We start from the raw sequence: 21749 nt of genomic DNA, 5'->3' as shown, positions 1-21749 counted from the left end.
CTTAAATTAACCTCACCTATTCTTTTCCTGGATTATAAATTTCAATTTATCTGTATACTCTGTAATTAGAGAACAAACCCCACAATTGCAGTGAAGATGTGGACTTACCGCTAATTAATCACTCATCCCGGTAGGCCATGAGACACATGTTTTCCCCAGATCTCAAGGATCTGCAGAACTTTAAGAGACTGCAAAAGAGCTCTGACAAACTTTCATTGGATGTCATAAAAGTGAAGTAACCTCCTGAAAAAGTCTGCTTCTCTGACTTGTAAATCATTTTTTTAACTGCACTATTTCATATCTGAACGGCAGAAAGTCCCAAAGTCATAAAATGACACTCCCATGGGGCTTCCCTTTGAAACCTCAGTGTTAGCTACTGCTGTGCAACTTCAATTTCAAGATGGCCAGCATTGTTTTATCCTCACTTTTTGTTTCCCCAAATGCCCATCTCTTCCATCTCCCTCTACCTCAAGATCCTCAAGCAATAACAGGCTTTTCCTCATGAGCTTGTGCTGGGGCACAGCGACCACCATCCCTTCAGCTGAGTCAGGGGAGTAGGATCTCTGCAGAAACAAACTGGGTAACAGCCAAGAGAGATGCTCATATATATAGGAGCAAAATTCTTTTGTCACAGTAGAGGACTTTCTAAGCTCTAAATTGTAATGCCTAGTGCAATTCCTCGCAAACTTGGTGGCACATAAGAGCCACACTATAACAACTAGTCAAGGATAATGGGTTAGTTACACTGGAACCACTACCCTTATTAAATGAGGGAGGAAAAGTGATGGTTTGTTGGTTTTAATTGACGTAACACAAAAATTATCTTTTGGAAAAAACAGTATAGTTTTAAAATAAATTTATTTGAAAAGCATCATGGATTTAGTTGGGGGGGGGAAGTATTCACAGAATTTAACCCTGTTGTGGGATGCTGGAAAATGTCAACATGAGTTCAGAGAACTTAGAAAAATCTCTCTTTTCAAAAAGTTCCTGTAAACTCCCAGCTCCTAAGAGCTGGTGGGGACAGGCAAAATATTGCTGGAAGTTAGTGACATCTATGCTGCCTGGGGATCAGATACGGTGCAGGAGGGAAAAGGGGAACATGTTCAACTTCAGTGTGGAATGAGCCCTTTTGTCAATGCTTGACAACCCTTTTTTGTGATGAAGGTTTTCCTAATTTCCAATCTAAACCTCCCCTGGCACAAGTTGAGGCCATTTCCTCTCATCTTATCACTTGCTACTTGGCAGAAGAGACCAAACCCGTCCACACTACAACCTCCTTTCAGGTAGTTGTAGACAGCAATAAGGTCTCCCCTCAGCCTCCTTTTCTCCAGGCTAAACAGCCCCAACTCCCTCTAGCTGATCCTCATCAGACTTGTGCTCCAGCCCCCTCACCAGCTTCCTTGCCCTTCTTTGGACATGCCCCAGCACTTACATAGTCTATCACATTTGATAAGTGTCCAATTATTTAAATAATTTAGTTCAGACTAAATGCAGACAGCTTTTTAAGAGCATAGTATCACATACCTTTGACAAGTTAAACCATTCTTAGCAACAGAATAACCAGATTATGACAGATTTCTTTGCACATGAATATTGGTGTCTTGCTTTGGCTTTCTTCTCCTACATGACTAATTTACAGAAGAGGAAAAGAGAGAGAGGAAAAGTAAAAGAGCTTTATTTCAGTCCTTCAAATAGGAGCCTATCAGTGATCAGACACCTTATAATCATGAATTCAATCCAAAGTTCCTAGAACACTAGGAGCAAAAATAAGAGTAAAACACACAAAAAAACCCTCTGTCAACAATTATACAGCTCACAGAAATGTGGCATAAAAGCAGCTAAACAAAGCACAGTTTACAAGCGAGGATTACAGCTTCCTTCAACCAAATAAAGAGGAAGTCAATGTTAGCAGTCTCATAATACTCAGTGAAGTGATGATAATACAACATCATTATTTATCCTCTGAAATAACAATGACTTTTCAGGAACAGCTGAATTAGCCCCTATCTTATAAATGTTTCAGGATTACAGACATATGTAATGGCACAGCACGCACACAGCCCTCCCATGGATAGCATCAGAGTTACAAGTTCCTTCTTTCTCTCATCTGTATCATCCACAAAAGGCTGGCAGCACTGGACAACATCACTCCATGTGGAGTCACCATCTCCATTCTAAACACAGAAATGGAATCACCCCTTCCCAAAGACATATCCTTTTAAGAATGGGCAAAGGTTCTCTGTCTCTCTTGTCCAACTAGATTGCACCCAAACAGAATGGACAAGAAGTTTCTAAATCCTGCCAGAACTTCTTTCTTTTTCTTTTTCTTTAAGAATAACTCATCTTGCTTATTCAAAATGTTAATACACTTGAAAAAGGATTTAAACAGTGATCTGTACATACGCTCCAAGGTTTCTGTTTATTGATTTATTTGAAGGAGCCATTCTTCCTAATTGTGCACAGGACAGAACTGGCAAACTTCTCATTGTCAAAAAAAAAACAAAACCTATTTTGAGTCACTTTTCCTTAGTTGGTTCTAGTTCTTCTGTTTTTAAAAAATTGTACTAGATCTTTAACAAACATGGTGAGTTTATGCTTGAATTAGCTCAGGTATGTTAATTTTCCAAACAAAAGAAATCTAAGAGTATTCCTGCTCCATAGATGACTCAGAACTAAATCATATGCATGACTACTTTACGACCTTGCTTGGAGTCAACACAAAGTCGAGTTGCACTGCAATTTAAATTACATCCAAACTTCTTTTGGCAAGAACAATCCCTTGATAGTAACTAGCACTATTCTTTAGAGACATGATTTTCTAACACCAACACCTGCATTCATTTAATCTAGCTTTTCAGACTCATTGGCATCACCTGCTGTAGATGCTAATGTGTTGCTTCAGGCTCTTGTTGGAAAGGTTGTTTGATGCCTCAGTTCTCACAGGATTCAGCACTTTGAGTTAGATCCTTCACTTCCTGCCTTTTCCCCTGAGTATAAACACACCCACAAATCCTCTGTCAAAAGCCTACAGCTGCTCTTTGATAGCTACGTAGCTGGGCAGCCTATAAAAAAACAATTAAGTGATTTCCATGACATGAAAAATGCACTCTCCTTCTTCTAATGCAGTAAAGCCAAAATATCAACAATCTTCCAGGCAGGAAAAAGTGGCCCATGAGATGTTTTGAATATCTCTTACATGTTACTGAGCTGTTACCTGTTTCTAACTAGAATCATTTTTTTCCCAGGCATTTGAAGAAGTAAAACAGCTTAGAAGAAGAACTAAAGAATGGCAGACTATGTAATTGAAATGTAGTAAAAAGGTCATTAGGCAGGATGTAATACATGCTGAAATCTGGTCAGGATAACCCCAAATCGCACATTGTTTTATTTGTACGAATGGATAGAACCTTGCTGTTATTTCTTCTTGAAAAGGTTTCAGCTTTAATACATGGCATTGATTAATTAGCACTATACAAGAAGGTCTTGTATAATGCAGAATCAAGCCATTAACTTCACTTGGCTAAAGATGAAACTTGGAGTGTAAGTATTATGTCCTGAGTAAAGCTATATATCCTCCAATGGGAAATAATTTCCACACCACTAAAATCTCTGCATTGCTGTGGTGAAACACTGACTATTTAACAGAGCACCAAAACACCCACTTCACTCAGGAGAGGAAATGAAGACTGTCTAATCCATGGAAAGCTACAGATGAATAAACATGTTAAACCAGTAAAGCTCTTGCCATAGAGAGGACATGGCAGAGACACTAGAATTAAAATGTATTTGGATAAAAGCCTCTGTTCCGAGTCAATATGACTTTAATTTGACACTACACTGAAGCATCACTGTATTTTTATAGTTGATCCTGTGTAAGGTAAAAGAATCTAACAGAGGAAAAGATTTGTATTAGTTCAGCTAGTTCAGGCAAAATGAAAGGCAATGAGGAGCACAAGCTTGTCCAAACCAGGAAATAGTAGTAAAACAAACAAACAAAAAAAACAACCAACAAAACACAAACCCACACCAATAAAATAATAAGACTAACATTTTCTACAAAAGAGCTAATACAGGATTCAATAAAAGAAAAATTACACTGCACAAGCTAGCTACATTAGCATTATTGATATACATCAGTCTTTACCAGTAACAAATACAAAAATTAGAAAATGGTTCAAGAAGTCTCACTTCTGATCTTACTTTTTTTTTTTTTTTTTGCAAACGAACTCTCAGTTTTAATAAATTTAACACCCTACTTACATATAAAAAGGTAGCAGGTAGAATAGAACGTGGTGAAAGTGTTATTTCTGTGAATGTCAAACCATCAAGCAAACAAAAGATCAGAAGAACACCACTGATTTGGATTAAGTACTAGTATAATTTAAGATTTTTTTGTTGTTTTTCTTGTGCTACATAGTAACAGTGGTTAGAGTATTGTATCTTCCAGACTGAAAGTTTCTATCATTTTGAGAGCCTTTGTGTACTTGAAATGCAGAATGCACTCAAACAAGCGTGGTCCCTCCAGAGATGCAATTGCTACAGCTCCAACAAAATACAAAGGATTACAGGAAGCACTGAGCTCTTAATACTTATCTTGTCTTGGTTTTAAAATAGGAAATAACAATATTGCATGCACAGCCAACTCCAGTAGGTAATACATCCCCTTCTAAGATAAGCATCTAAGATAGATGTAAGAGAGGAATTGCCTTCTGGAGTTGCTTGCCTCTCCCCGTTGACAAACGAGAGACACCAGATGAATCCTACCTTTATAATAAAGATCAGTGTCATAAGAGGTGCACAGTAATGGATTCAGAACACAGATAAAGCATGCAATGGAAAAAAAAGAAAAAAGGTTTTATTTTAAAGGAAGTAAATTACTTTCCAGGTTTGCTCACCTCTCACAAGAGATCACAAGAGAATTATCTTATTTTATTATTTTTTCCCCCTTGAACAACTTATTTTATAAAGTGTCTCTGTATTATTTAAACTATTCATCAAACTATTTCATCTTTTTATATGTCTCCATACATATATATACACCATACAAAATAGTCATCAGTTAATGACATACAGCAAACTAACACTAAGTCAGTAGAACCAAAATCAGCATTCTGATATGCGTAAATAATTGACTTTGGATAACAATTTTATTCACTGCAGAACTTAAACAGATAATTTAGCAGAAAAATTAAAGTTTGCCAAGAGAAATGCGTACCCACAGAAACTTATAGCCCAAATTAGTTGCTACAAACCACTATAAAATGCAGTCAATTCACATAAAATGCAGTCAAAAGACATGTTCATGTAAAGCTGTATAAAAGCAGTATAATACAAAGGGAAAAAAATGAGAGGAAAGCTGATAAGGGGAAGTGTTACTTGGTTTTACAAAAAGCAGGCATTAAATTTAACAGAGAAGGATATTAAAGATGGAGTTAAAGATTAACTACACAAAAGACTGAAAGTTTTGAGGATTTTATGCTGATTTCCCCCAACTTTGTTAATTTTCTGGCAAAGAAGGGTATCCAATGGTGTTTCAGTGTAACAAGAGTCTAAAAAGGTGAATGTCATTGATAAACAATAGTTATTTTATCAGAAAGTATGACCAATCTATTTCTAAAAACCTTCACTGATCTAGTTTTCTAGCAACAGTTCTGATCTCAATGAGATATTTCTCTCCAAGCTAATTGCCAATATCTAGATGCTTTTATTGGCAACAGTAAAACGGAAAAAAAATCTTATCTAAATTTCTGAATAAATTTACTCAGATTTAATATAGTGCTCATCTAAAAGCAATGAATGCAGAATTGAACTGTGGATGCCTGCTGTAACAGCATGAATTAAACTCATGAATCTCATTCCTCCCCTTCTCAAGCACTTCATTAGTCCTTTCAAAAGCCTAGATTTTGTTTCCCTGAGCTGAGAAATGCAACTTGCTTTTCATAAGCTATGTCTTTTCCACCAGTTTCCTCTTTTCCTCATTTCTCCTATTGCTGATGCTGGCTAAGAGAATAATCAAAGTTGGAGGAGATACAGATACCACATGCATTTGATCAGTTGGAAGTCAGAGAACTGCAGTGATTCTCACCTGGTTTCTACATAGTGCTTTGCAAAGCTACTTTTTAAATGAGTCTTAAAACTCAGGCTTAATGCTTAATTCAGGCTTATGTCCTTAAAACAATTCTCTGCTATTAGACAAAGGATGACATTGGTGTGTTGAAAATAATTAAGAATAAAATTTAAAAATTAACAAGGTAAATTTCAGTGGCCTATACTGTTCAGTGGTCACATTTGCAAATATACAGCTGACAGTAAATTATGGGGAGTACTGACATGGCTGATGGCAGAGCCTCCAGTCTGAAAGACCTTTATACCCTTGAGGTTCAGGCCAACAGAAACCTCACAACATTACCCAAGTGCTGGGATGGGTTTGCAGCACAGAAAACCCTCCGGTGTGAGCAGGGACCAGGAGCAGAGGGGATGGGCAGCCAGCCCTGGCAGGGGCAGAGCCCACGGCTGCCCTCACACCTGGAACAGGAGGAGACTTCCCAAGGGGCTTACAGCCCACATGTCCCTAGGTTTTATAAATATTCGTAAGTATCCCAATAATTTAGAAAAAAAAAAAAAAAGTAATTCAGTTTATTTAACACTCTTTATATATATATATATTTATTCTTTTTTTTTTTAAACATTATTTACTCTGATAACCAAATGCCTGCTTCCCTCTCCCACAGTTGGAGCCACATAGCTTTCAACTGTCTCAATATTATCTTGTTTATTTCAGAATTATGGTTATATAAAAATCTAGTTCCAACATGTATATTTATGTAACATAAACCTCCAAAAACACTGAAGTAATAAGTATTTGGAAAGGAACTCTGCCTCCTAACTATAAAAGAACAAATTATTGATTGCTCTAAGTAGCATACTTTTCCTGCACGCGCCCCCCCCGCCAAGTCCCTATTGAATCCTTTCTGTAAGAAACTCCAGGAGTTATCAAATTGAGGCATCTCAGAGATACATGAACCATCATCTGCCTCTAGCAGTCAACATCCACCAAACAGGAGATGGATATATTAAGTTTTTCTTAAAATGAAACAAAGTTGCATTTTCTAGGCACGTTTTTGGCTGCTTAATTCTAGGTACCTGTAAGGTCCTCAACTCTCATAGTAAGCATTTAGCATATTTTCTCAATTTATGTATCCAAAATTAAAACTATGTAATTAATTACACTGTAAACCAGGCTGCTGTGCGAGTCAGAAGGGTATGAAGGAGGAGAAGCAAGGCCACATGCAGTGATGCCACATGCCTCCTCCTGCCAGCCCAGCCACCCTGAGAAACATGACAGGAAAACACATAAACACTTGGCAGCTGATTTATCTAACACAGAAGTGAATGATCAAAATATAGCAATCACTGCCTCCTACAAAAGAGCTTCCCCAAAACTTGTCTGTCACCACCAGCCAAGAGGAATCCAAAAGAGAAAGGTGGTGAGGACACAACTGCTGGTATCTCCTAGCCTCCTGACCTGCACACAAGTGATGCTGGCCAGATCACCTGGACATGTATTTCAATGCTGGGAGCATGCCAGTGTGAGAACACAAATATGCAAAATCAACTCAATTACAGATTATCTAAAATAAAGCCACCTATCCCTTCAAAAGGATCTCTCAGTGAGGTATCTGCACTAATTTCCTGCAGCTCGGCAAGGTCTAATGGGACCTCCTCCAAGGGGAGCAGTTGGTGTTGCTAAGGCACCAAAGGAAGCTGACCATTGATGTGGCTCTCCTGGATCACACACCATTTAAATCCTTCAAGCTTTCCAAGATTCTCCCCTGTCAAACTGATAATGGGTTGGATAGTTCTCTACTGCACCTTGGTTTTCCATTGGAAACTTCACCTTCATAGCAGAAGAATAAAATAAACAGATTTGAAGCACTTGCAGCATGTTTTTATAGAACTAATTGCCAATGAGAAAAAAACCTGGATTAAGATTCTAAGGACAAAAACAAATAGCTTACTAGTATTTCCATGTCATTGTATTTTTTTGCCCCCCTCCCTCCCCTTTTTTTAACCTTAATAAAACTAGTAAGTTCTTAGTGCTTTGAAGAAGATGTCTGCAATTTCTTTTTTACAGTAGCACAGTAGAATGGCTAAAAATTAAATATTAATTCATTGGATATGCTTTCAAGGAAGTTTGCTGAAGCTTTAAACCCAGCACTGTCTTTAATAGCCTGGTCCAGTTAAAGACCACAGAATTTAAACACAACAGTAACGTTACCACAGAGCTTCTTCTGATTCCAAACATCTTTACTCATTTACTATTTTTTTTTTAATGCAAAAAGTCCACAGAGGTAGTTTGTGAAGGTAATTTATGAATTCAGAAGAAAACTATGCACAAGTTCAAACTTACAGAAAGTTACAGTATTTTCCTGTCTCCATTCAGATAAAAAAATCACTTGCGGTAGTTCATTTAAATCCAAACCCTATCACACTCACATTAGAAGGATGCTCTTTAAGAGGAAATAAAATAACACACTGATCCGTGGACTAGTGCATCTGTCAGGACACACTGATAGAGAAACATTAGTCAAGATTCCCAACTAATAGAAGATCATTAGTAGACAGCATATCAGCAGCAATGCCTCTTAGGTTACTGAGCCTTCCCTTACCCAATACCTAACCCTGAGGCTAGTTTCTCTGTAGCTTTTGAAGCTTCTGTGGCATAATTTATTCAAGACTCTGGATCACAACATCAGCAGGAAAATGAAGTACATAGACGCGTGTGGAAATGAAAGTAAAAGAGCAAAGGGGAGTTCTTACTTTATTTGAATGTACTGAGGCAGCATTAAAAACCTAGTTTAAATTCACCCAAACCAGAAATTTTCAAGACAAACACTTACAGTTTTCCCTTTGTTTCTGTTTATTAGCTGCAAGCATCTGAGTTTAGGATATATCTCAGTAGAATTGTGATTATTTTCATAAATAATGCATGCTTCATTTTGATTCTCTCAGTGTACCTGCTACACCACTTATTCTGCATCCAAACAAAGACTTTGATGTGTTCGGACAGTCCTGAGAGCAGGTGGCATGACAGGACAGCCCCAGATTCACTGAATGCATCTGTGTGAGTTCCAACAGAGCAACGCTCTAAGTAAAATTAGTGGCAGTCTACAGAACCCTGAATTCCCACAAGGAGAAAGCATGGAAATACCAAAAATTGGTTGGTTTTAACACTTATTAATGATGTCTTGCAGTTTAAATGCAGCACTTCAGTTACAACAATATCAGTAAACTGCAACAAGCCGTTAGCATGTAGAGGCTGAAATGAGCTCAGTAGCAGAAATATCCAAAATGCAAGCTTTCCATTACTTAAGTGTTGGTATAGGAGGTTTCAGTACATAGTTTTTGATAGACTGTTTTAAGTCAAGAAATTGACATCCTGGGCTAGACTTTCTCCACGTTTTCTTATTGTTGCCTTTTTTTTTTTCTTCTCCAGTTGGGCAACAGAATGGTAACACTACCTGGCAGTTGCTGACACCATCTCTTGTATTGTGTTTGTGTGCCAAGGTTTTGGTAGTGATTGTGCTACAGGGGTGGCTTTTATAAGAAGATGCTAGAAGCTTCCCCTGTGTCCAGCAGAGCCAACACCAGCCAGATCCAAAACGGACCCATCACTGGCCAAGGCTGAGCCCATCAGCGACAGCGGTAGTGCCTCTGGCATAACATAGTCAATAAGGGGAAAAAGCTGTTGCACAGAGAGAGTGAGAATATGTGAGAGAAACAACTCTGCAGACACCCAGATAAGCAAAGAAGGAGGTGCACGAGGTGCGCCAGGTCCTGGAGCAGAGATTCTCCTGCAGCCCATGGTACAGACCACAATGAGGCCAGCTGTCCCCTTCGAGCCCATAGAGGTCCACACTGGAGAAGAGATCCACCTGCAGCCCGGGGAGGACCCCATGCCAAAACATGTGGATGCCCGAAGAAGGCTGTGACTCAATTCGTGAAGAACTGCAGCCCATGGGAAGGACTCACATTGGAGAAGTTCATGGAAGACTGTCTCCCATGGGAGGGACCCCATGGGGGAAGAGAGTAGTTCTCAGGAGTTCTCTCCTGAGAATGAAGGAGCAGTAGAGACAACGTGTGATGAACTGACTGCAGCCCCCATTCCCCATCCCCGTGCACCACTGGGCGTAGGAAGTAGAGAAAATGGGGAGTAAAGTTAAACCCAGGAAGAGGGGGTGGGGTGGAAGGTGTTTTAAAACTACAGGTGTTTAATAACTAGAGAATGATGTACAATTTTATATTTCTAGTACTCCTTCCTTGTAAAATATTCCATTTCCATCTCACATAAGTTATTCTTAGATCCCACCATCTCCTCTAAAAACCTGACTTAATCAACTTAATGTACTTTTCTGTAATAGGTTTCTCTGATCTAGTTAATAGGGCATAGGATTTGGGAACAAACTGGAACCATTATTATCCATCTTTATATCTATCCATATCTATCCATCTTTATTATTATTTCACATATTCTAAATGTATATTGCTGTTTTGAATATAATTTCTTCTCTTGCAGGGTTTGAATTTGACAAGCAAGCCTTATTTAGCTTACAGAGATCATTCTGCAAGCTACTGAAGTAAGGGTAGATAAAACTCTAGGTTTGAGATCCTGTGTGGTAACATTCACTCTCCTTCCTGATGTCCACTTTGGCTTTAATCTGGCTATAAAGAAGCAGTGGCATAACTCTCTGGGTGTTTGAGAGCTTATGTGACTCTCCAGTGGATAGTGGATACAACAGTGAGAGGGGCATGAAGATGCCCTTTCACACACATCCTCCTTGCTTGAGGAGACTGACTGCAGAGAAGAACAATTCTGACAAATAAACTGCCAAAATAGGCAGTGTTTTTGTAATTGTCAATACAATGTAAAACAGCATTTCTTAAGCTATTCAAGATGTCGCTACACCTTTTTTTTTTTTTTTTTTCCCAGTTTGGCCACAAAGGAGACACTGTGGACTGGGTTCTGTTCTCATGCTGGCGGACACAGAATAATTGCAGTAAAATGTGGTGTAGCAGACCTCTGGAAAAGGAGACAAAATCCTGCAGTGTTTACGCATACAGGATAGACATCCTTTTCTCTGTTTAAAGAAGTTAGTTCTTCTACCAGACCTGTCACAAAGCCCTTTTTTCACCATGAATCAGTGCACATTCAGGATGCAAAAACAGGCTCAGAAATGTATGGCACACTGCTGATAAGGAAGAGGAGAAAAGAAAAGGTCAAGTCTTTGAAGCAAATCAGCTAATTCGGCAAATAAAAAGCCTGGTTAGGGAACAATGCAGAACTCAATGAATACCCGGGGAACTGCCTTACAGAATCAACAGGTGCTGGATAAATCATCAAACAATATTTTTTTTTCTCAATAATTTGCCAGCGGAAACAAGTGAGGTGATGTTTTCTTTGTTATTTATCCATCTCCCTGGTTTCAGAGTTGTATGGTTAGTACCTGGGAGCCACATAATTTGAAATGCAAAGCCAGAAGAAATTGGTAACAGAGAGGCAGACAGAAGATGCCCTCCAAGGAATGAAAAAGATGTGCCCTATGTCTGTCTGTGTCACTTTGCAAATACTTATTTCCAACAAAAATAACAGTAACCAGTTTTGCTGGTAAATCTCTCTATCCATCTATATGAGATATTGAGACACACTTTTCCACTATCAAGTGCACCTCTGGAAACTGTATTGTTTCCATCTTAGTTCATTACAGTACTTAAGCATATCATAAGAATGGCTTTGACTAATGCCATTAATTTGCTGCTTCTGTTCTCAAGGCTTGAGTCACTCTGCTTTTCTCACTACTTCTGCATACTTCTAAGGACTCTGAAATCTGGAATAGGAATAGAAAAAGCATGATACCTTTCATGTTGGCACATCATATCTTTTCTCACTTGAAGTCTCAACACAAGCTTAAGGTAACAAACATTTACAGACAGATTTTAACAACAGCTAAGCAACCGTTCCACAATATTCAGTACCATTCACATATAAACTTTGGCATAAGAGCCACGTCAAAACCCTTAAAAAGGAGAAGAGCAAGACGGTGGGGATTTTGACCTCAAATGCTTAACCTGGTATTTGGACAGGAGACTGAGCTTCTATTTCTGGTGTGTTAAAAGAGCAGTCACTGGAACATTTTGATATCCAAATTTGGTTTGTCAACGCGTTTAGCCAAATGAACAACTAGTGCCTTATTGCACGTCTGGGCACCGTAAATCAGAAGTGATAGCTCAGTTATACTATGAGGAGCCTTGCTTTTAATATTATTGTTTATACAATACTTAACATTGCTCACGGATACTATAATCAGATTAATTGTAAGCACAAAACATATAAGTGGTGCAAAAATAAAGCTGAAAAATCTTCTTCCTCAATAGTTTCTCAATTTATTTTCCACCCATGTTTTGAAATGTATTTGTGACACCGTTACAGTTATTTTGTTCTTAAATATGTTGTGGTATGTGTGCCACCAAAAATAACATTTGGCTAGAATCAAATTTGAACTAAAACACCTCATACAGAGGTGAAGATACTTTCAAGCTGAAGGGAAAGATAACATTTCAAGTTGTGTATCAAGATCTTCGCACAGCTCCAAAATCACCCAGAAAAGAGAAAAAATTTGTACAGTCATTTTTTTAAGTTTTTTAAAACATCCCCAAATACCTTAAGAAAAAGAACTGGGTTTTATGTATACAGTAAATTTACAACTCTAGGCTAGTCCATATGAAAACAATGGGGACGACATCCAATTAAGGTTACTGCAGGCTTTTAGTTTCTTCTCTGAAATCAAGTATTTAACAGGAATGCACAGGAACAAAACTTACCATGGACAAGGAAGAGGAGAAGTAAATATCATGTTTCAGATGACTGTAAATCATCCAACTGGTAGCCCATTATACCACATACTGATGAAAGCCTTTGCCATTACCATCAAGATCTTAAAAAAAACACAAACAAAACACAAAAAAGATAATCAGACACTGAAATACAGAAAACCAAACATTCCTTATTTAAAATACAACTTTGCTGATCTTTAAAGCATACTTTTGAAAAGGGAGTTAAAAAAAAGCTTCTTGCACATCATCACCATCCAGCAAGGGCTTCTCTTACAACTACTGCAATGTATTTTGATCAGATACTTCATTTACAGCTCTTCTGCAGTTTTTTTTTCGCTTTCAGCTGACTTTTCAGGCTTCAGATCTTTTATTCATTGTTTAATGCTGACAGTTTTATGCATCAGCATTTTACACAGAACAATATTTTCAAGTGCTTTTTCATTCTCCTTTTTGTTTCTTTTATGCAGGACCTCCACAGTGCATTTTCCACCAAAGCATAAAATCCACATGCCAAAACTAACTATTAAGGTTGGTGACGGGGACGATGAACACAAGCAGGGTGGCAGCCACCTGGGCCGGCAGCCTTGCACCGCCTCTCACACAGTGTACACAGCTTGGCAAGGAACAACCATCATCCCATCAACAGCAACATGTTCCTATTAATTCCTGGTTTCTGTCTCACTAAGCATGAAGGCCAGAATGATATAAAGCTCAGCTGATGGACAGAAAGGCAAGAGAGGCAGGCTCTGGGCCGCGTGGCTCAGTAGCACTGAGGTAGAAGCAGATGGGAGTTTCACTGAATAGCATAAAATATCAGCAGTTTTCAGCAATCTTTTCTTCCAATAAATCATTGGTAGAGACTCTTGAAAAAATTCTTTACAGAACCATTTTGCCATTGTTGCTCCAAATTCCCAGAAAATGCAGCCACTCAAACAGAAACACTGGCTTAAACTGAAAATTTGACAAATTTTTGTGTGTTTTGTTTTGGATTTTGTTTTGGTAGGTTTTTTTGTTTGTTTGGGGTTTTGTTTGTTTTATTGTTGTTTGTTTAGGGGTCTTGTTTGTTTTGTCGTTGTTTGTTTTTGTTTGTTTGTTTTCTCAAAGCAAAAAGGGATGAGAGAGTTCTACCACTCTTGAAGCATCCCATTTCAATTGTTTCATATTTAAACAGTTCCTCTCAAAAGAGGCTTTTTATTTCAGTTACATTTAATGTCAAATCTTGGATTAAAAAAAAAAAAAATCAAGACTAAAGTGAAAGTGTAATCCCAGCACTGTGGTTCCACTCTCATAGAACATTTTGAAAGTGGGGGTTTACAAAAAACACTTTCATCAGATACAGAATGAGATTTCAAAGTTCTCTCTGAAATGAGGTTTTACATTTCTCATAGAACTGCACAGATCTTAAAAGCCAGGGAATTGATTTTCTTTTCATCTTTAATGAGAAAAGCTTAGGTAAAATTAATATAATTTTCTGACCATTTTCCACAGATTATTTTTGTCTGCAATCACACTTTTGCCCCCTTCTGCTGAAATTCTATATCTAAATTCTGTTAATAGCTTAAGGGCAACTACATGACCTTTCCAAACATTTAACCTTTCTGGTCTGCCTTCCTCCTCTAAAAATGCATTAGAAATGCTGATTTACAGGCTCAGCCAAGTGATACATAAATTTATGAAAACTGGAAGGGTAGAAAATGTCATCACCCAAATTAACTATAACCAACTCTTATCCAGATTTATTTCACAAGGGAAATGAATTCTTAATTACTCTAAGCAGGAGAATATTTTATCATGATGGAGACCTGCACAGAAGTAAAAACAAATATGCTTCGGAAAAGGCATTCAATTCACAAATTCACATACAATAGTTTTGAAGAGCACGTTCTTCTAAATACTTTTCTGTACTCATTTTCTAATGCTCTTTCAAATAACAAAATTCCCTGTTTTCAAGTATAGACGAGCTTTGTTCAGACAATCAGCAATTTTAAGCAGATCCTACACTGAGCTACTTACTGCTGCTACTTCTTGCCTCCCTTCTCCCTTTTCAGCACAAGGGAACAGGAGTGCGGTAATGGACCAACTCAAAAGTAACTAGTCAAAATCCCTTTTTTTTTTTTTCTTAAGGCAGGTCTTTTCTCGCCCCTCAGTTCACCACTTGGTGACAATGCCCACAGTGCTGGTGTAAGGGATGAGTAGTGCACAGGTAGGCTCAGAGAGAAGATAATCTGCTTAACCTGCCACTGCTGCTACTGAAACACATGTCAAACTGCGCTCTTGTTTTGAGAAATATTTTATCAATGAAGAAAGTATTAATATGAATACATTAGTATTTTAAACCAATATTGAAAGTTCACAGCTTTGCTATGTCAACATTATGCAATACAAGCTTCTAAAATTTAAGGCTTTCTACAGACAAAACTAATGGAAATGTGAAAAATGTGAAACAGAACTGATATGGCTATTTGGGGTCTTTTACAAGATATTCTCAATTTTTTCCCCTCCCCTCAAAGTCTGCAAGAACCAATATCTTTATAAGCTCTTCCCATAACTTATTTACATAAAGTGATCGATTTGTTATTTTATTTGAATTACTTTCTCTTCTTCATTTCCAGCTCTAAAATTATGAAAGAGTATCAGTCGGACCCTGCCAAGACTGTGAGGTGGGTAATCAGATAATTAGTTTGCTCCTTGAACAGGTTTAGACTTCACTGAACAACTTCCTTCCACGTGATTAAAAGAAACAAACAAACCAACCAAACTCCAAAACAACAACCAAAATAAGCCACAAACAAACCAACCAACCAACAACACATACAAATGCAAAAACCTCAAAACAACAACAAAACAACTGGAAAAAATTCTTTAAGGTTTGGCGTTTTTTACATTTAAGAAAACTGTGAGGAGACAATTTCCCACTCTCCCAGTTATTTCCTTTAATACATATGAAATTAACATGAGAACTCCAAGAGTTGTTTTTTTTTGTTTTGTTTTGTTTGTTTGTTTGTTTTTTAATATCAGCATGTGCTCCCTTTCCAACAAAGCATTTTCTTCCTCCAAACTTTTCCCAAACTTCACATATTCTTCTTTGCAGTGTGAGGACTGTGGGATGTAGAAACCCACCAGTGTGCACAATGAACGTGCCCTGGTCAGATAACTGCTGTGGCCACATTATAATTTCTGAATAACTGCACCTTTGTTTAAATAATCACACTGTCATAATTTGACATAAACTTGTGGTTAAAGTAAATGAACTCTATTTTATACGTCAATGGACTAGTTACATACACACGATCAATCACTGTGTCTCAAATGCAAGAGAATTAACTTACTGTTGTGAAGTGCAAAGTTACTAAACCATTTTAACAGAAGCCCCTGACCATCATTCAGTCATAGGATCAAGGGCTTTGTCTTGCAGGACTAGATTCCCAAACTGCTCTTAAGGATGCTTTAGTGACCAACTTAAAAAGCTGAAAATTGTGTTTATGCATTCTGCTGATCATCTTAATCCTTCAGGAAGACATCTGTAGAGCCAAAACAATACAACTTTTGGCCTTCCTGTGGTATTTTCACTGCCCATAAATTTAAAATCCATAAAAAGACTTTGATGTTTTCAAATACTTCAAGTCTATGAAAGAAAAATAAACCTTGCAAGGATTAACATGGTTATATTTTTTTCTGAGCACACACAAAACCAAATAAGGTAGTATTCACAATACAGAGGCTTTTTTAGGAAACCACTAAGCATTAGTGAAAGTTACAAAACACCTGAAATACAAACAACTACAAATCTGCTCATTGCACTTTTGACTTTTGCTCTGTTCCCAGCACTTAAGTGGCACAGGTGGACAGTAGGAGTTTATTTGTGATTCACTGCTGGACACAAACCATTTACAGCCACATGGACAACAGCTGTCCCTGTGCACCACACAGGGACACATCCCTGCAGCCAGGTCAGCAGGGCCCCAGCACGGGTACAGGGACTGGCACCCATAACCAACCTCCAGCACAAAGTGCAGCCCATCCCAAGAGCAGAGGTTTTAAGGTAAACAAAATACAAAAAAACTCAGGTGGTCACCAAGGATTAAGTAAAAATTTTATCCTGGATGCACTTCTCAGAAACGTGGAGACAGTTTTAGACTGTAGATATGTCTCCTTGTCATCTCCACCAAAGCCCAGCTAAAAAAGGGCAATATTGTGAGTGTCCTATGCAGCTACATAAGTACCCAGATGGAACAAGAATTACCAATTGATTTCATTAATTAGAAAAGTTGCTATGAAGGAAGTGAATATTGTTGACAGAAGAAGTTTGCAAGCATTGTTCTCTATAGAAATCCAAGCTGTCATTTCAATAAAGGTAAAGTGTTTGTTTCCTAACAAGCAACCTGCACTGAAAACTAGTTAGAAGCCGTAAGTATTTTGCATGTATTTCAGAAGCAGCTGACTGCAAATGGCTCAGCTTGTAATGATACAATTCCTGAGTCCCTCGCACACCCTTTAGGGTCAGGTTATACAAACCTGTCCCAGGGCTGCTCACCTGCATGGGCAGTGCAGCTTGGGGTTGTTCACGCAGCAGCTGCCTCAGCTACTCTGCACCCATCCCTCCCAGCAAAAACATATATTTAGTTGTTAAATACATTAATTTTCACTCATCAAAGCATATAACAGAGGAGAACATTTTGTGTACCTGTACATCTAATTCTAATCATAACTCCTGACCCTCATTCTTTCCTTTTTTAAATTAGTCAAACCCATGGATAGGTACTATCTGGTATAACACGACAAAAAGAAAACACCAAAGGCCAACAGCACTGCCAGCTACAGACTCTGCAAACCAGCACCGACAAAGTGTGTAAACACAGGCAAACGCTTTCATGACAAATAACTCAACATACAGCTTGTTTTAAATCATTGACTATATTCAAATTGATCTCTATTTATACATTTTATTTAAATGAAAACCCCTCATTAGGTTCAATTATGCTTAGATTTGCAACAACAGCATGATAAATGTCCATTGATCATTACAACACACTGAAGAATAACAATATATTAATTTTTACAACAAGAAGTAAAACTGGATGTATTTGTCCCTTTATAATGAACAAAACTGGATCATATCCAAATAACCAAACAGTTTGGCCCCTGGCAACTATTCTAACTGTTGTTTTAATCAAACTTTGTTTAATGTTATGAATATGCAATATTTAAAAACTGTGGAATAGCATATTATTGCTTGAAGCTCTCAAGTTTGTTTGAACAGCAAGGCCTTATAATCACAATGTCTAATGAGTACTGACAAAGTGCTTTTTAGTCCTTATAGAAACTCTACTAGCACTGACCTATTTTCAAAGTGTAACCAATTCAGCTTACACTTATAACAAAAAAATCTACTACTCAGAAGCCAAAGAACACAATTACCCATTAAAATGCTACTTTCCAAAAAGAAAAAAGTGTCCAAAAAATAAATGTAATCAAGCTGCATTTGGAGCACAATCAATTAAAAGTCATCTGGCAGCATGCATTGTTAAAATGGAAGGAAGGATTATTCACCTGAACAGTGAATACTGTTTGTAATAGAGCAATGAAACTGTGAAACAGTTTACATTTCTCTTGAATATTTCTTTGCTTTTTTCTCCATAATGATCCCCCACTTTACTACATCTTCATGAGGTGTTTGCAATGAATTTAAGGTTATTGGCATCAACATTTCAACACTGTAATTTCATAAGATTATTATTTATTTTATTGTAATTTATTTTAAAATAAAAATTCTAGTAAAAGATTAGTGATGAACAGTGTCAATGTGGTTTGAAATGCAGGTAGGACTCCATGTGGTATTTATTATTTCTGATGAGTATTTCTTAGAAGTATCTGGAACAATATTTTGCTCTTAATTTCCCATTCAAACCATGGTCTTCATTTAGGGTATTTACTTCAGATTGCGTGAAGCCTCATAATGCTATGACAGCATTTGTCTGTATGTTTTTTAAGCATTTTGTGGGAAAAATACCTGTTTTTTAAGAGAAATGGACAGAGGAATCGACACATCAGTTTATATCAACAGGTTCTGAATATCAGTTTCTCACATGTTATCACTTCTTATGCGTATGGTAATAAACTAAGCATTTAATGTTATCTGAGTATGATTTCTAAAGGCTGTGTAGTTTTAAAAAGACTGCTCCTAAATCAGTCCACAAACTTCTCTTGTCACTTGCTCGCTTCCATTAACAGGACCTCAGGTGAAGAAACAGGGCTAATGTATTTCCTGTGAGAGAGCTCTGTTCCGAGTAAATATGTAAAGAAAATGGGGTATTCGTTCTTCAGCATTTTCCATGAGTTACAGACTCTGCAAGATTAACTTTCATGGCAGGACAGAGTCTCTAACAGATTCTTGACCAATGCATGTCAGGAACAACGGTGCTCTGTCGCTGTCAAACACCTATTTCTTCTTTTTACGCTAGAAGAATAGTTTTGTATTTCTTTTCCATCTTGCAGAAAATGGCTGACCCACCAGAATACTTTTACCACGTGAGCAACAGAAAGGAGATGTCATATGCAAAAAAAGTGCTTCTCAACACATTTTAGTTCTATGAACAGCCACTGCTGGCAAAGCAAATAGTTGTATCCTCATATTCTAAAAACCAAATAACATTTTGGGGAACTACAGAAGTTCAGGGGCAGCCTTCTGTGCCACAAAACAGTTAAAACTAAACCAAACTTTTTCTGTGCTGTTACTTCACCACCTTTTGCTTGCATGAGATATGAATAAAGTAGGAGAGCAATGACTAAAGGCAGAATTGATGGTTTGAGCAGATGTTCTACCATCTAACAATAGCAGTTCATTAAAGAAAAAAAGGGAAAATTACTATCCAGGGTAGAATTCTTATTCAGGATTGACTGTGGATGGAGCCTGAGAGCAGAACATGGTTTACTTTGTCAACTTACACTCAACACAGCAGCAACATGGTTGTGTTTAGCATGTCTCCCCAGAACTAATCCTTTAATGAACTGGTCTTAATTAACAATAAACCTTTAAAAAGCCATATCATCTCTTGTGGAAAAAATAAAGAAAGCTTTAAATACCATGTATACTATATTGTAATAAAACCTGCCTAGGAGAAATGAGGTTAGAACAGCTTCACGGCACCTCCTCCTTAATGCATGTCAACATCAGCAATGGGGACTTGGACTCAGAAGTGAAGGGATCACAGGCTGGTTTTAACCTCCTCAGAAGGGTCATTCATCTTCCTCTTCACTGGTATGTAGGACACACAACTTGGTACAGCAAGTACCCACTACACACATTAATTAGGATAACAAAATATGAAAACATTCCTGGTTTCTTTGGAGTAAAGATAAAATTTAAGATGTGGGGGCAAGAAAGCAGCCATTTCAGAGTCTGTGGATTGAAGGATGAAGTCTCATTGTATACAGTAATTTAAGCCATCAGTAATTGACCACTATGCAATGCACGGACTGATGTTTATCATGACCTTATGAATAAGACCATTTAACTCTCTTTCCATTCATGGCCTTCATATTTAATTAATATTAGTTGTCTTCACCTGGCAACTTGTGATGTTATATGTTTGTCTAGTGTTAATTAGTTGTGATTCCCTTATGGTCATGTACTTAGATGCTCTAAAAAATTCCTCTGTGGCCCCAAATCTTGCACAATGTTTTTTTTTCTACAGATGCAGGTGTGAAGTGCTAATTCCACCCCCTCCATCCATCCCTCCAAAAATACAGGGTGTTTTAATAAGATGGACCCCGTTTCAAAGCAGTATATGTTTCAAATTGGGTCCATCTTTTTGAAACATCCTGTCCAATAAAAAAAAAAAAAAAAAAAAAAAGCACCTCAGAATGCAAAATAACCGATCTACATCATACAAACTGAAGAAAACTCAGTGGCGGCACTGCAAGAAAGCAAGTTATTGCAAAATTGACAGATTTGAGGATTACTGGCAAGACAAACTTCCCTGATACTTTTTCTTCTTTCAGAAACGCAGAGATTAGTTAAATATCTCCCCAAAACTTCACGTCCTGCTCTGCTGACTAACAATAAAACAGGTACTGAGCTCTCAACTGCGCATTGGTGCGGCTTTTGCTAAATCACACCACCAGCTAAAGCATGGCCAGCAATTATGAACTTACAATGGCACAGTCAAGCATCAGTCAAAAACCCTCAGGGAGGTTTAAGCCAGAAATATATAGATATTTCTCAAAGGATGCAGCAGATAGCACTAGAAGAAAAATATTTTAAAAACTGGTTGGAAATAAGTTGAAAATTGTCAATACTGTACCTCACCTCCCTTGTACATGGATGAGTTACATTTGAAATGTTGCTTTACCCTGAAGCTTGCTAGTGATGCTCTAAGCAATTCACAAGCCATCTGTTTAGAGCAGCAGATTTGGGGAGAAGGAAGGTTAGAAACTCAAATCAGGGAATATAGGAACCAGGAATATTATTTTCTGTCTCTTGGGGTAGGGAGCCAGCTGACCCATGTGACAGAGCTTTTTCCTCTGAGGGACCAAAAAGCATAATGGAGATACCAGAGGCATAGTCAGCAAATTTTCTTCTCATTACGAGAAGAACTATATTGGAAGTAGTACCCTGAAAGTAGGCAGAAAAATCACAAGAAACTGGAAGAAAGTAGAGTTAGAAAGTTTAATAACATTTATTTTTCTGTGAAAATACTATATAGCAAAATCACCAAGGAACAAGCTATGTTGCTATAATTAATAATATGTGTGAAGTTAAAAAGGCTTTCAGGTAACAGAGAATATCCATCAGTTCACAATACATGCAGCTCTTTAAATTGCTGAACAAATTAGTTCAGCAGATGTCTTCTGTTATT

General features: G+C 37.6%; 1 protein-coding gene across 5 annotated transcripts in view; it reads right to left on the bottom strand.

The window, feature by feature from the left end:
• The window catches only part of CHRM3 (cholinergic receptor muscarinic 3), a 288862-nt gene that overhangs the window by 192973 nt on the left and 74140 nt on the right, over window positions 1-21749 (bottom strand). For all 5 annotated transcript variants that reach the window (XM_065055297.1, XM_065055298.1, XM_065055294.1 and 2 more), the window contains one exon: window positions 12880-12992. The gene's annotated coding sequence lies outside the window, so the exon portion shown is untranslated. The remainder of the gene's footprint in view (window positions 1-12879; window positions 12993-21749) is intronic.

Source organism: Columba livia, chromosome 3, assembly GCF_036013475.1.
Source record: "Columba livia isolate bColLiv1 breed racing homer chromosome 3, bColLiv1.pat.W.v2, whole genome shotgun sequence".
NCBI lineage: Eukaryota > Metazoa > Chordata > Aves > Columbiformes > Columbidae > Columba > Columba livia.
Note: the sequence above shows the minus strand (reverse complement) of the source record. Positions and strands in the feature narration are given on the sequence as shown.